Raw genomic sequence first — 12,348 nt, forward strand, 5'->3', positions numbered from 1 at the left:
ATAAACCACGAGAAAAGCGAGAGGATAAAGCGAGAGGATAAAGCGAGAGGATAAAGCGAGAGGATAAAGCGAGAGGATAAAGCGAGAGGATAAAGCGAGAGGATAAAGCGAGAGGATAAAGCGAGAGGATAAAGCGAGAGGATAAAGCGAGAGGATAAAGCGAGAGGATAAAGCGAGAGGATAAAGCGTGATGATGAACCGTGATGATAAACCGTGATGAGAAAGAGAGAAAGAGTGAAAGAGAGAAGGGGAGAAGAGTAGGAGAAGGAGAGGGAGGAGGAGAAGGAGAGCAGGCTGTCACAACTCCACTAGACTTGCTATCTACAAGCTAGAGAGAGACAAGGGAGAGGTCACGGGTCCGCGGTCCACTAATTCACGGACAGACAGAGAAGGGAAGTAAAGCATACAACAACTTCACTACCTTCAAGCGAGAGAGAGAGAGAGAAGGGAGAGGCTACGGGTTCACGGGTTCACAACTTTGCGGATCCAGCTTGAGAGGCAGGAGACGGGCCTGTCAATTTGACAGGTTGGCACCCTAGTAGTGTATATTTCCTTTCATACATGTGAGCGGCCAAGAGCTGACATTGTGACCCTGTCACGACTCTACCCGAGTCCTGCCCCAAATCAACCTGATTCAGGGATCATCATCACCTGATCATCACCTGATCTAGTGATTATCATCTGAGTGTCACGTGATTCCCACGATAATCGCCTGATTCTCTGGTGATTATCACCTGATGTTGATGCTTATCACCTGATTCTCATGTGAGATCACCTGATAAACTGATTATCACATGATTATCACATGATAATCCATGGTTTCAGGTGATTATCATACAATATCAGCCTGACTATCAGGTGATTACAATATACGAGAATCATACTGATTATCGGGTGAGGGGGTTTCCAAAAAGTATATAAAGAGCACGTATCTACTTTGTAGTTTTCTTTTTCTCAAGGATCAAAATATCATTTGCCACTCGCAAAAGACCTCATCTTGACATACTACTTACATCCGACACATCCCTCATCATCATTACCCCTGTTCACACCATCACATACACCCTTATCGTCATCTCGACCTGCCCGGATCCTTCGCAAGTCACTTTAGCCGTCCGACCATATCACAAGTCTACGGACAACATACTAACCGTCGTTGTCCAAGCTATCTAAACAGTTGCAGTCCACCTGTCTTTGATCCCTCGAGGTCTGCCAAGGACAGGACCGTGACAGACCCTCTGTACCCAACCCATGTACATAGTAGCAAATCAGAGCATTTTTACGATCGCAAGCTGACCAGTCTGCCCACTTGGGTCCAAGCCGACGCTGGGCTTGGGATGGTCCATGATACACCTGACAAAAGAGAGTAAGTATCAAGGAAGACTTTGATCTTGGGTGGGTGGTAACAAGACGAGCAAGGTGGATAGCGGATTTCGTCTCAGCTAAACGCCGCCATTTGTGGACCAGAGACCGAAGATGTGATGGGCTTGCAGGACGTGGTGTGTGTGTCTGTGTGTCGGTCTGCTCTGCATACGGGCGACACTCGTTCTCAATTCTTACAACATGTTACAACTAGCAGTAACCCGCTCGCTCGCGCTCGCTGAATCAGTTTCTTCCACCGACCAATATTGTACCTCTGAGCAGAAGGTTCAGGCATAGAGGGTGCTTCAATCTGAGAGCAGTTTACTCAGCACATGCAGCTGACCGCTACTAACTACTGTTCATGCATCTGTACCACCTAAATGGTCATGTGCGCTACTGACCTCGTCTTGCTGGGAGAAGTAAGTACCCCCTCTGAGGTCGCGGAGTCAGTCACTCCCACGGACAGAGTCAAAAGCGTTGGTACCACCTAAATCCACTTGAATCACCTAAATCCACTTGAATCACCTAAATGCTCATGTACCACCTAAATGCTCATGTACCACCTAAATGCTCATGTACCACCTAAATGCTCATATACCACCTAAATGCTCATGTATCACCATCTAAATGCTCATGTACCACCTAAATGCTCATGTATCACCATCTAAATGCTCATGTACCATGTACCATGTACGTGCCATGTACTTACTACCATGTACCACCTAGAGATCGGAGAATTAGCCACGTGGTTTGTCTCAACTTTTATCGTTGTCGCTTGAGTAATACTTATAGAAGCCAGAGGGAGACGACACAACACGTGATCAGGTACGCAGATGCATCGGTGTTACTGAAACCCCGACGACGCGTCACACCCTCACCACTGATCGGATTTTCAATAACGCCGGCCAGCACCATGACTCTACATGTCTGCTTGCTACCAACCGACCTGTCCGCACCACCACCAACCTCTTTTTGGAGGAGTTAAAGGCTGTGGTGATTAAGCTAGACAACAGGATGACTGAACGTTGGGCAGAGAGACAGGCTAATGGGCAGAAAACGAACTGGGGAAGAATGCCTAACTTTGTGCAGTCGGCGCCGAAGTTAGTGACAACAGCGACTAAGGATCCTATAGTTTCAGTGTCAACTCCTCTGTCAAATCGAATCAATATGACAACAGGGTCAAAAGTCTGGAAACAAGGGGATCTCCTTACCCCAAGGCCGAGCTTCGAGCAGAGGGAGAAATGGAGGGCCGAAAGAGGGTGCCTCGAGTGTGGGGGCCAAGGACATTATGTGAAAGATTGTCCTTTGGTAGCTGCTAAGGTAGCTCAGGGACTAATGAAGTCTCCCAACACGTGGAGAAGTTTGAGAAACAGAGGAACAGGGGGAAATGCAGTGGCAGTTGGGGAGCCAAGACAGATGAATGCGGTAGCAGGGGAGAATGTGGAGGAGGGAAAAGGCTTGGACCCGTCGGTTTGAGAGAACGTCGGCGGGTCCCATTTTCTGTCCTCTCTGCTATTGTTCCCTCTGATATTACCAGGAAAGAGCTGACAGTAGCAGGACAATGTGTATACGAAAACGGACATACCCATCACTAATTCGAGACAACCAAAGACTAAAATCAACGTGAAGGGGACCCAGGTGGTCGCCTTGTGGGATTCGGGAGCGACTAGTTCATATATAAACCCAAAAACTATGGAGGAGTTAAGGTTAGAAGTTATCAGATACCCAGAGAAAATACCCGTACGTATGTTTGATGGCTCGGAGAGTGTCGGTGGCCCCATAGTGAAGTTCGTTGAAGTAGGGATTCGTGTACCAGAAGAGGACGAAGTTCGGATGATTTGGTTGGACATCACCAAGCTGTGTGCTGCGGATGTGGTGATAGGATGGGAGTGGATGAAGAAAGAAGGAGTGGTTCTAGAAGTGAGAGAGGAGTCAATAAAACTCCCGGTGAGGAAGAAAGAGGAGGAGGAGAAGTTGGGAGCGGTTTTTGGGTTCAGGGAAGGAGAAGTCACAGGTTCAAGGGATTTGGTCTTGGAGGACGAACTTAGTGAGGAAGAACAAGAGGAACTACTGCAGTTGATACCTTCTGAGTACCATGGTTTCTTGGATAACTTTAATCCTAAGGTAGGAGGAGAGACCTTACCCCCGAACCAAAGTTATGACCTGAGATTGGACTTAGTGGAGGGGGCGAAGCTGAAGGTGGCTCCGTTATATTCATTAGCTGAGGATCAAAGAAAAGCGTTAAGGGAGATTCTGGATAAGGAGGTAGCTGCTGGCAGGATCCAGAAGAGTAACTCACCTTATGGGTCACCTATGTTCATGGTACCAAAGAAAGTAAAAGGGCAGTGGCGAATGGTAACGGACTACAGGAAGTTAAACGAAGTTACCATCCCAGATGTCTATCCCCTTCCATTGATCAGCCAGATTACTGAAGAGTTAGGTACGGCGAACTATTTTACAAAGCTCGACTTAATGGGGGCGTATCAGTTACTTCAAATTGCCGAAGGGTACGAGTATCTCACAGCCTTTTGGACACAGTACGGGATGTACGAATCGTTAGTGGTTCGGGACGCCTTACAGAATGCGCCTGCCGTGTTCCAACACTTCTTGAACGACATCTTCAGAGATTTGCTATGGAAAGGAGTCAGAGTATACATCGACAATATTCTGATTTATGCTAAGACTAAGGAGGAACTGAGGAAATGTACGGTGGAGGTGTTTTGAAGACTTAGGGAAGCTAAGTTGTTTGTGAAGGCAGGTAAATGTGAGTTCGAACAAAGTTCAGTGGATTTTCTTGGGTATGTGGTTTTGAATTCAGGAATTTCGGCAAACCCAGAATATGTTGCTGCTGTACAGGATTTTCCTCGACCTAAGAATTTACGAGAATCCCGAGGTTTCATGGGGATGGTCAGTTACTATCGACGGTTCGTCCCGAACTTCTCAAAAATCGCGAAGCCTCTGAACGACCTTACTCGCAAGGATGTAAGCTTCACATGGGGAACTGAGCAAGAGGAGGCGTTCAGAGTGCTGAAGAAGAAGCTATGCGAAGCCCCAGTGCTAGCCCATTTTGACATGTCCTTAAAGACGATCATGCAGGCAGACGCCTCGTTTCTCGGATGGGGATATATTATCTCACAGATTGATAAGGAAGGTAGGGAACATCCTGTGGCTATTGAATCGGGAGCCTTCAAGGGTGCGGAGTTGAGTTATACTACGGGGGAAAAGGAGTTGTTAGCGATAGTTGAAGGCTTCAGGAGGAAGAGACATTTATTACTACAGGTAGAAACAAAGGTCTTAACAGATCATCTCAACCTGACATATTGAATGGCTCCGAAACAGCTGAACCCTAGACAAGGTAGGTGGGTCGAAGAGCTGGCTAGCTTCAGATTTACGATGGTTTACCGCCCTGGAAGACAAGCAACGTTACCAGACGCCTTGTCAAGACTACCAGACTACCATCCTGGTATAAAGGGAATAACTACAGAACAGGAGGACAACTTCGTCCAAGGATTGCCGAAGTTCGACTCAGATGATGTTACTGAAACAAGCCTGGTGCATATGCTCCAGGCCTTGCAAGGGATGAAAGAAGTTAGGGAAGAGGATCGAATTGAGGGCGAAGATATTGTTAAGGGATACGAGATTGATGAGGAAATAAACGAAGTTCGGGAAGGAATGTTGGCAGTGATCTGTGCTGAGTGTTCTCATCCTGAATGTAAAGCTGAACGTCAGGAACCAAGACAAGTTGAAGAATTTCGACGGAGGTCACGTCATGGGATGTTCTTAAATCCGTCGTGGTCGGTAAGAGGGTTTCTTCGATTTGATGGACGGGTGTATCTTCCAAATATCGATGAAATGCGGGTGAAGATCTTGAAGTCCAGGCATGATTCAGTGCTAGCCGGTCATCCTGGGATCACGAAGACTTTGGAGCTAGTACTTAGAGACTACATCTGGAACGGAGTTAGGAAAGATGTAGAGGATTATGTTGGGGGCTGTGTAGTTTGTCAGAGAGCTAAAACGAACAGACAAAAGCCTCAGGGAGCATTGAAGACATTAGAAGTAGCCGAGAAACCTTGGTCGAGTATCTCAATGGATTTTGTCGAAGAACTACCAGAGTCTAACGGTTTTAACTCGATTTTGGTGACAGTGGACCGATTAACGAAATGGGCGATGTTCATTCCGACAACGATGAATCTCACTGCTGCTGGGTTAGCAGATCTGGTTGTTGAACATGTGGTTGCACAGCGTGGGTTACCAGAGGGAATAGTTTCGGACAGAGGGGCGAAGTTTACTTCAAAGTTCTGGAAGGATCTGACTGCTAGTCTTGGTATAAGACTACATCTTTCCACTGCGTAGCACCCACAGACTGATGGGCAGACTGAACGAACAAATCAAGTGTTGGAAATGTACCTACGAGTATGTACTTAGTATCGGCAGGATGATTGGGCAAAGTTATTGCCAAAGGCTAGCTTTGCTTATAATAATACAGTTCATTCGGCTATAGGGATGAGCCCGTTCTTCGCAAACTTTGGATATCATCCACGGTGGACAGATGAGATTAAGGAGTCCGAAGTAGAAGTTCCTGTTGCTTGAGCAGTTGTTGCTGATCTACAGGATGTACATAAGCGGTGTACTGAAGGCATCAAGTCAGGCAACGAAAGATACACAGAGGCGTATGATCACAACCGCTCCACAACGCCAGTTTTCGAGGTAACTTTGTCGAAGTTACCATCAGATCGAAGTCTGCGCCCTCCTGTTTGGGTGAGACATCAAACCCCAAAGTACGAAGTTAGCCGAGGTTCATCGACCGTCGGTCACTGAGATAGAAGATAGACGAGAGGCGTGACACCTCCACACTTATTCCTTCCATGCCTGACTTAGCCGCACTTGCCTGATTCCCCAATTCCTCCTTTTCCCAACTTTGCCTAACCTCGCCTAACTTAGATTTACCTCTGTCCCCCATTCCCTTCTGTCCTAACTTTGCCAAAGTTCTCCCTGGTGATCATAACATTGCCGTGGCTGGTCTCAGTTGGTCGTGCTTGGTGTTTTGATGGTGAAAGGAGGGTCAGTGATAATGAAAATAGGGGATGTCACCACATAGTTTGTGACACCTGTCAGATCAAACAATTTTGACTTTGATTCTTGTTTGGCATTCAAATTGTATGATGAAAATTTTAGTTGATCAAAAGCTGCTGATTTTATTTGAATTGGGATATCTTGTTGTACTCTGGACCAATTGGCAACTATACCAAGTAAATATGAATTTCCTTCCTGAGAGGGTAACACTGGACTGGCAAGATATACATGGACAATTTCTCCTTCTTCAGTTGCCCTTTCACCATGACCAGGTTTAGGTAGGACTGTAGCCTTTGACATTGACAGGTATCACAATCTGATAGTTTGAATTCATCAGACTTGAGAGTTTCATAATTTGGCCAGTGTCAGCTAGCTCAAGGATTCTGTCTGGATGAATGTGTCCTAGACGGCAATGTCCTTGAAAGAGAAGAGATTTGTGACGAACTACGTTGTGACACCCCTAAATCCCACCAACAACGACCCTCCTTTGACCATCAAACCTCCATCAATTCTCGACCTCTTCGGTTTACACGTATCCTAGGACATCTGAGACCAACCATGACGAAGTTAGGCGAAGTTAGACAGGTTAAGGGTGAAGGGGACCGAGGTGCGACGAGGTTAGGTGAAGTTAGGTTGACTAGGGATGGAGGAAGCAGAGGTACGGCGAAGTTAGACGAGGTTAGAGGAACGGGTGCTCGGTGGTTTGGGGAAGTTGGCCAAAGTGCGTTGAAGCGCGGATGGGTTGGATGAACATCTAGGAGTGGTGGATACTATTAGCTGAGAAGATCGCTGAAGTTCTTCAGTGATCCTTGATTGTTGTCAGTAGTGAAAGATTGATAGAGATAGCTACACACAAACTGAGATACATCGCCATCAGAGAGAACCCCTAGATAGAGTAACTACGCCGAAGTTTGCCGTAGTTATGTCACGAGACCAACTAACCAGCATTGGGACGATATAACAGTGCCCTTCAGAGGCAGCGGTCTAAACCACTGTGCTAAAAGGCCTATTAACCGGCGGTTAATCGTAACCGTCGGTCGCTGGTTAAATACCCAACCCATCCAACTCTAACCAAACTGTCTTGTCACTTCGTGACATTATGCCTTCCCTTTCAGCCCCATCTGGGGCCCCAACAGGGATGGGCACGATAGGCCGAAAACTTACTCCAACTCTCGGGAGGTTTTCCAAGTAGGTCTGAGTTACCCCAGCTCTGTCTGGGAGTCGAACCCAGGACCCTACCCGTAACCGCCGGTTAATCTGTCACGAGACCAACTAACCAGCATTGGGACGATATAACAGTGCCCTTCAGAGGCAGCGGTCTAAACCACTGTGCTAAAAGGCCTATTAACCGGCGGTTAATCGTAACCGTCGGTCGCTGTTTAAATACCCAACCCATCCAACTCTAACCAAACTGTCTTGTCACTTCGTGACAAGTTACACTCCTTTCGACGTCTGCGCCCTCCTGGTTGGGTGAGACATCGAGTTAGAATCATCAAGTTAGCCAAGGTTCGTCGACCGTCGGTCATTTGGAAAGAAGTTATTTCGACGGCCGTGACAAGATTGAACACGGGTGACAGCATTGATGGACAGAGGTGTGGAAGTGGAAGAGGTCGTAGATCCTTGGGTTATGTTTCTCCATGGAAGTACGCCCTTTTGGTGTATGTGGAGCACATACCTGCTGTATGAGAGCTTGAGATCCTTCAAATCCACATTCCATCCTTGCTTTGTGAGCTGTCCCTCAGAGAGAATGTTCAAACCTGTATCTGGCAAGAGATGTACGTCATTGAGGAAGAGTGTCTGACCATCAAGAGTGGGAATATGTAGTTTGCCAACTTGATTTGAGGTAATTGTACAACCTGCGTTGGCTAGTTGAAATATTCTAGGCCTTGAAAGAGTAATCAGGTTGGTCAGAAGACGTGGATTTGAAACAATATGGTTAGTAGCACCAGTGTCAAGAAGAAAGGTAAGTGGCTTTGATGCCATGAGTGGAGACAAGAGGTATTTGGCAGAGAGGGCAGAGACAGAACCAAAGATCTCCGGATGGGAGGCTGTTGCTATATTATTCCTTGTCCCTTTTTGTCCCTTTTCTTTTGACTTCTTTGCCGCCTCCAAAAATTGAGCCTTCAGAGGCTCTCCCCTTTCTTTGCCATTGCAGTCCTTCTCCTCATGTTCCCTATACCCGCACTATCTCCTTTTAGTTTCCCCTTTCCCGTATTACCTTTCCCTTTTCCTTTCCCACCATTTCCGTTTGGGGGTTTGATGGCGTCCTTGTTGGCAACAACACAATTGACGGATCTGACAGCATTGACAGAAGCTTGGAGTTGTTGATAAAGATGGCGGGAGTCCACAATGGAACAATAGGTGTTGAGGAGATGTTCCCAATTAGGTTGTTTGTTCCGGGCTTTTGAAGATCCCATTGCATACAGAATGGTTGAAGATTGTTGCCAAAAGTAAAAAGGAAACGCTTGGTACAATCATTTTACAAAAGTATTGAACCTGCTCCAATACCATCAGCAATAAGTCCGGTGTAAGTTTCAAGATGTTGGACCATCTGTTTGTGAGGAGCATTTTTTTGGGGGGAGCTTGAGCAAAGCAATGCGTTAATTGAGGTCATTACAACAAGAAGTGGTCTGGACTTGTGGGTGGATGTTGCGACCGGTCCTCGTGAGACCTGGAACAAAGACCGAGTAGAAGATAGAAGTTTAGATTGGCTTGGACCAAGATGAATGAAGATGGTCCGTGGTACTGTGAAGTGATCAGATGATAGTGAAGAGTCAAGAAAGTATAAGTCAAGAGGGATGGGATAGCTTGGAAGGATCGAGTGGTCCAGCTAGAATGTATCAAACAAGGATGACACTTCTGTAAGAAGTGCTCCTGAAGAGGTCTGATAAATATTAAATGCAAAAGATATTTTGATCCTTGGAAAAGAAGGATCCATGGGGCCAACAGGAGGGGTTTGTATATCCTGCAGAGCGGGATTATTGTTGAAGAGATTCTTGTTAGGAATCTCACCTAAGTCTTCACCAGAACTTCAGTTATGTCATACTGTGAATCAAAATGTGGTATCTTGAATAAAAGTGAGGCATAAACCTCTATTCTCTTCTAAGATGAAATAGTATATTCATCTTGTTCATACATAGCTTTACAAGATAAGTCTGAGAGCCGCAACTCGACTTCTAATTTACATTTACCTTTAGAAGATGGACATACGAATGACAACTCGTCACGAGACAAGTTCAAGTGTGGCAACTCGCCAGAGGAAGGGTTCATGTCAAGACCAGACCGAAGGTCGAAGGATCTGCGTCGATGGAGATAGAGCTACTTGTAGGGACTTGAAATAGTTGTGAGAGGATGTGAAGATCGAAGCAAGTGGTTCGATGAATGAATACTAGGTTTGGCAAATGTATATGAGAACTTGTATGTTGAGACAGACAAGATACATTCGTCGAAGTTGCTCTAAGCTATGCACTACCTTATGTACATGGAATGAGAGTGGAATGTAGATAAGGGTGGCTGGTAGTGTTTATCGGTGGCGGGTAATGGGGATATTACCCGAACTAGCAACTTCGACACGCGTGGTCATTACAGTTCAATGGCAATTCGCCAGAGATCAAGTTCAAGTATGGCAACTCGCCAGAGAACGGGTTCAAGTCTAAGACCTTGCATGACGAGTTGAGACATGTCAACGTCTTACCTCTGCGCGTAAAGCCAAAAAGGAAGATGGATGAAGAAGAGCATGTCTCAATGGTGAGTTATCTTTTTTAATCCTGACCCGTCAACCATGAACACTTCCATATCCATATCCATGACCATGTTCATATCCACTGACACCTCGCTTCCTCTCTTCCTCACTTCTCCTTGACCATCATAAACCCTTCCTGTGGTCTTGGAGAAACAAAACCTCGTAAGCTTCCTAAGCATCATAAACCCATCTTGTCGTATTTCACAAAAGGAATAACTCGTATCGGGAAAAAGACAACAATCAAAACTTCAAGTTGTGCTACTGTGATGACAGAAAAAGAATAGTTCAAGATTAGACGCTGATATATAAAAAACATCTTGTCGCTCTATACCTTCTATCATTCCTTCATCTACCGAAGCATCTCATATGCATGATGATACCAACAAGTCATATCTTTCTTTGTTTTCCAACGGCAACGGCAATGGCAACGTCAATGTCAGCGTCAACTTCAACGACAATGTCAGCGTCTACGTCAACAACAATGTCAGCGTCTACGTCAACGACAATATCAGCGTCTACGTCAACGACAATATCAGCGTCAACGCAAACGTCAACGGTCAAAGGCGGGCCAGATTCTTTTGGATGGGGGAGTTATGATGAGTAGGGTCATGACAGTAGATGAGAGGGTTATGTCATATGGATTTTGTGCTCTTTTCATATGAATTCGGGTGAACTCATGTGAATCCATGCGAAACCATATGAAATCGTATGAAATCGTATGAATTTGTATGAAATCGTATGAAGTTGTATGAACTCGTATGAAATCATACAAAATCGTATGAAATTGTGTCAAAGTCCCCGAATTATAGGTCACGGCTTTACCGAGTCGTGACAGAGAGCGGGGGATATTCAGTTGGAAATACATTCATACAAGTTAAGCAGAGAGCCGATATCTTTTACCAAACCTCTCTCAGTAAACACTCATCACAGCCAGACAGTCCAACCCCTCTTTGACTTGGACGTACCAAACTTGTTCAAATAGTGAAGAAGACATAGAAGATAGTGAGGAAAGGGGTTCTGATGGTGAGAAAGGTGGATTGATCTCTCGAGGGGAGTGTCAAAGGTATCAGAGATAACATGTATCGGTAATAAGGTCAACTTGATCCCATACACATAGACGTAATCTTATCTCTCTCTCTCTCTCTCTTTATTGACAAAGGTATCGAAGAGAATATCGTATCGGCGATAGGTTGATCTAGTTTCATAGAAACTTATCTACCGCGTTCTCACTCTTTATGCATTCATATCATATCCCAACATTTATGTATTCAATCAATTACAACCAACAGGTTACACGCCGCTGAATATTACTTGACAAACAGAAGGGAAAAAGAACATTCATCAAGTTTTCACATGTACACGTATACTTTAGATATTCCACTCAATGAACTTAGCGACCGAGAATCGTTTGAATAAAGTTCAACCGAGAACCGTTGAATAAACTTCAGAGAATAATAAAGACGTGTGTGATAGAAGGGGAAATAACGATTAACTGACTGTTTGGTCGATTATCCGTGATCGGCCAACTTTATCAAAGAGGCCTGTCAAACTACAGTCCTCAAACTCTTTCCCATTCTTCTCAACACACTCAATTAACCCCCTTCTACTACTTGTTCTGACCAAACTATCCTGTCAACAAGAAACCCCCTCTAGAAGTATATGTAGGTCAGAACTACAGGATTCAACCCCCAGGTTCACAACGAGAAATCATTTATTTTTGATAAGTTCTTTCAATTCCAGTTTGAAATTTTCACTGACAGCTTCTTCACATGTCTATGGGAACAAAAGCCTACTGGATTGTTATGTTATGCAATACGAAATGGGACTTTGTTGATTATCAAAGTTTAGTCACTTTGACGATTGGACAGGGAGATTGTCAGATTGGATGTTTGGGGGATGCATGCCACAGCAGTCATAGATCACCACCACCTGCTCCCCCCTTGCCCTGCCCCAAAAAAGGAATCGTGATTCGGTCGTACGGTGGTACCAACTTGATCCTTGGTTCAGAGTCGTGATCATGATGAAATAACCATACATGGTGGAAATAATGAATGACCGATGGATAGGATCAAAGTAGTGTCAAAAAGCGAGAAGATACCAAAGTGGTTGATGACAATTGACAAAAGACACTAACTTTTAACGGGGGATAGCAAGATCAAGATCAGGTCAGA

The sequence above is a fragment of the Tremella mesenterica genome, assembly GCF_000271645.1.
Source record: "Tremella mesenterica DSM 1558 unplaced genomic scaffold TREMEscaffold_24, whole genome shotgun sequence".
NCBI classification, from domain to species: Eukaryota; Fungi; Basidiomycota; class Tremellomycetes; order Tremellales; family Tremellaceae; genus Tremella; species Tremella mesenterica.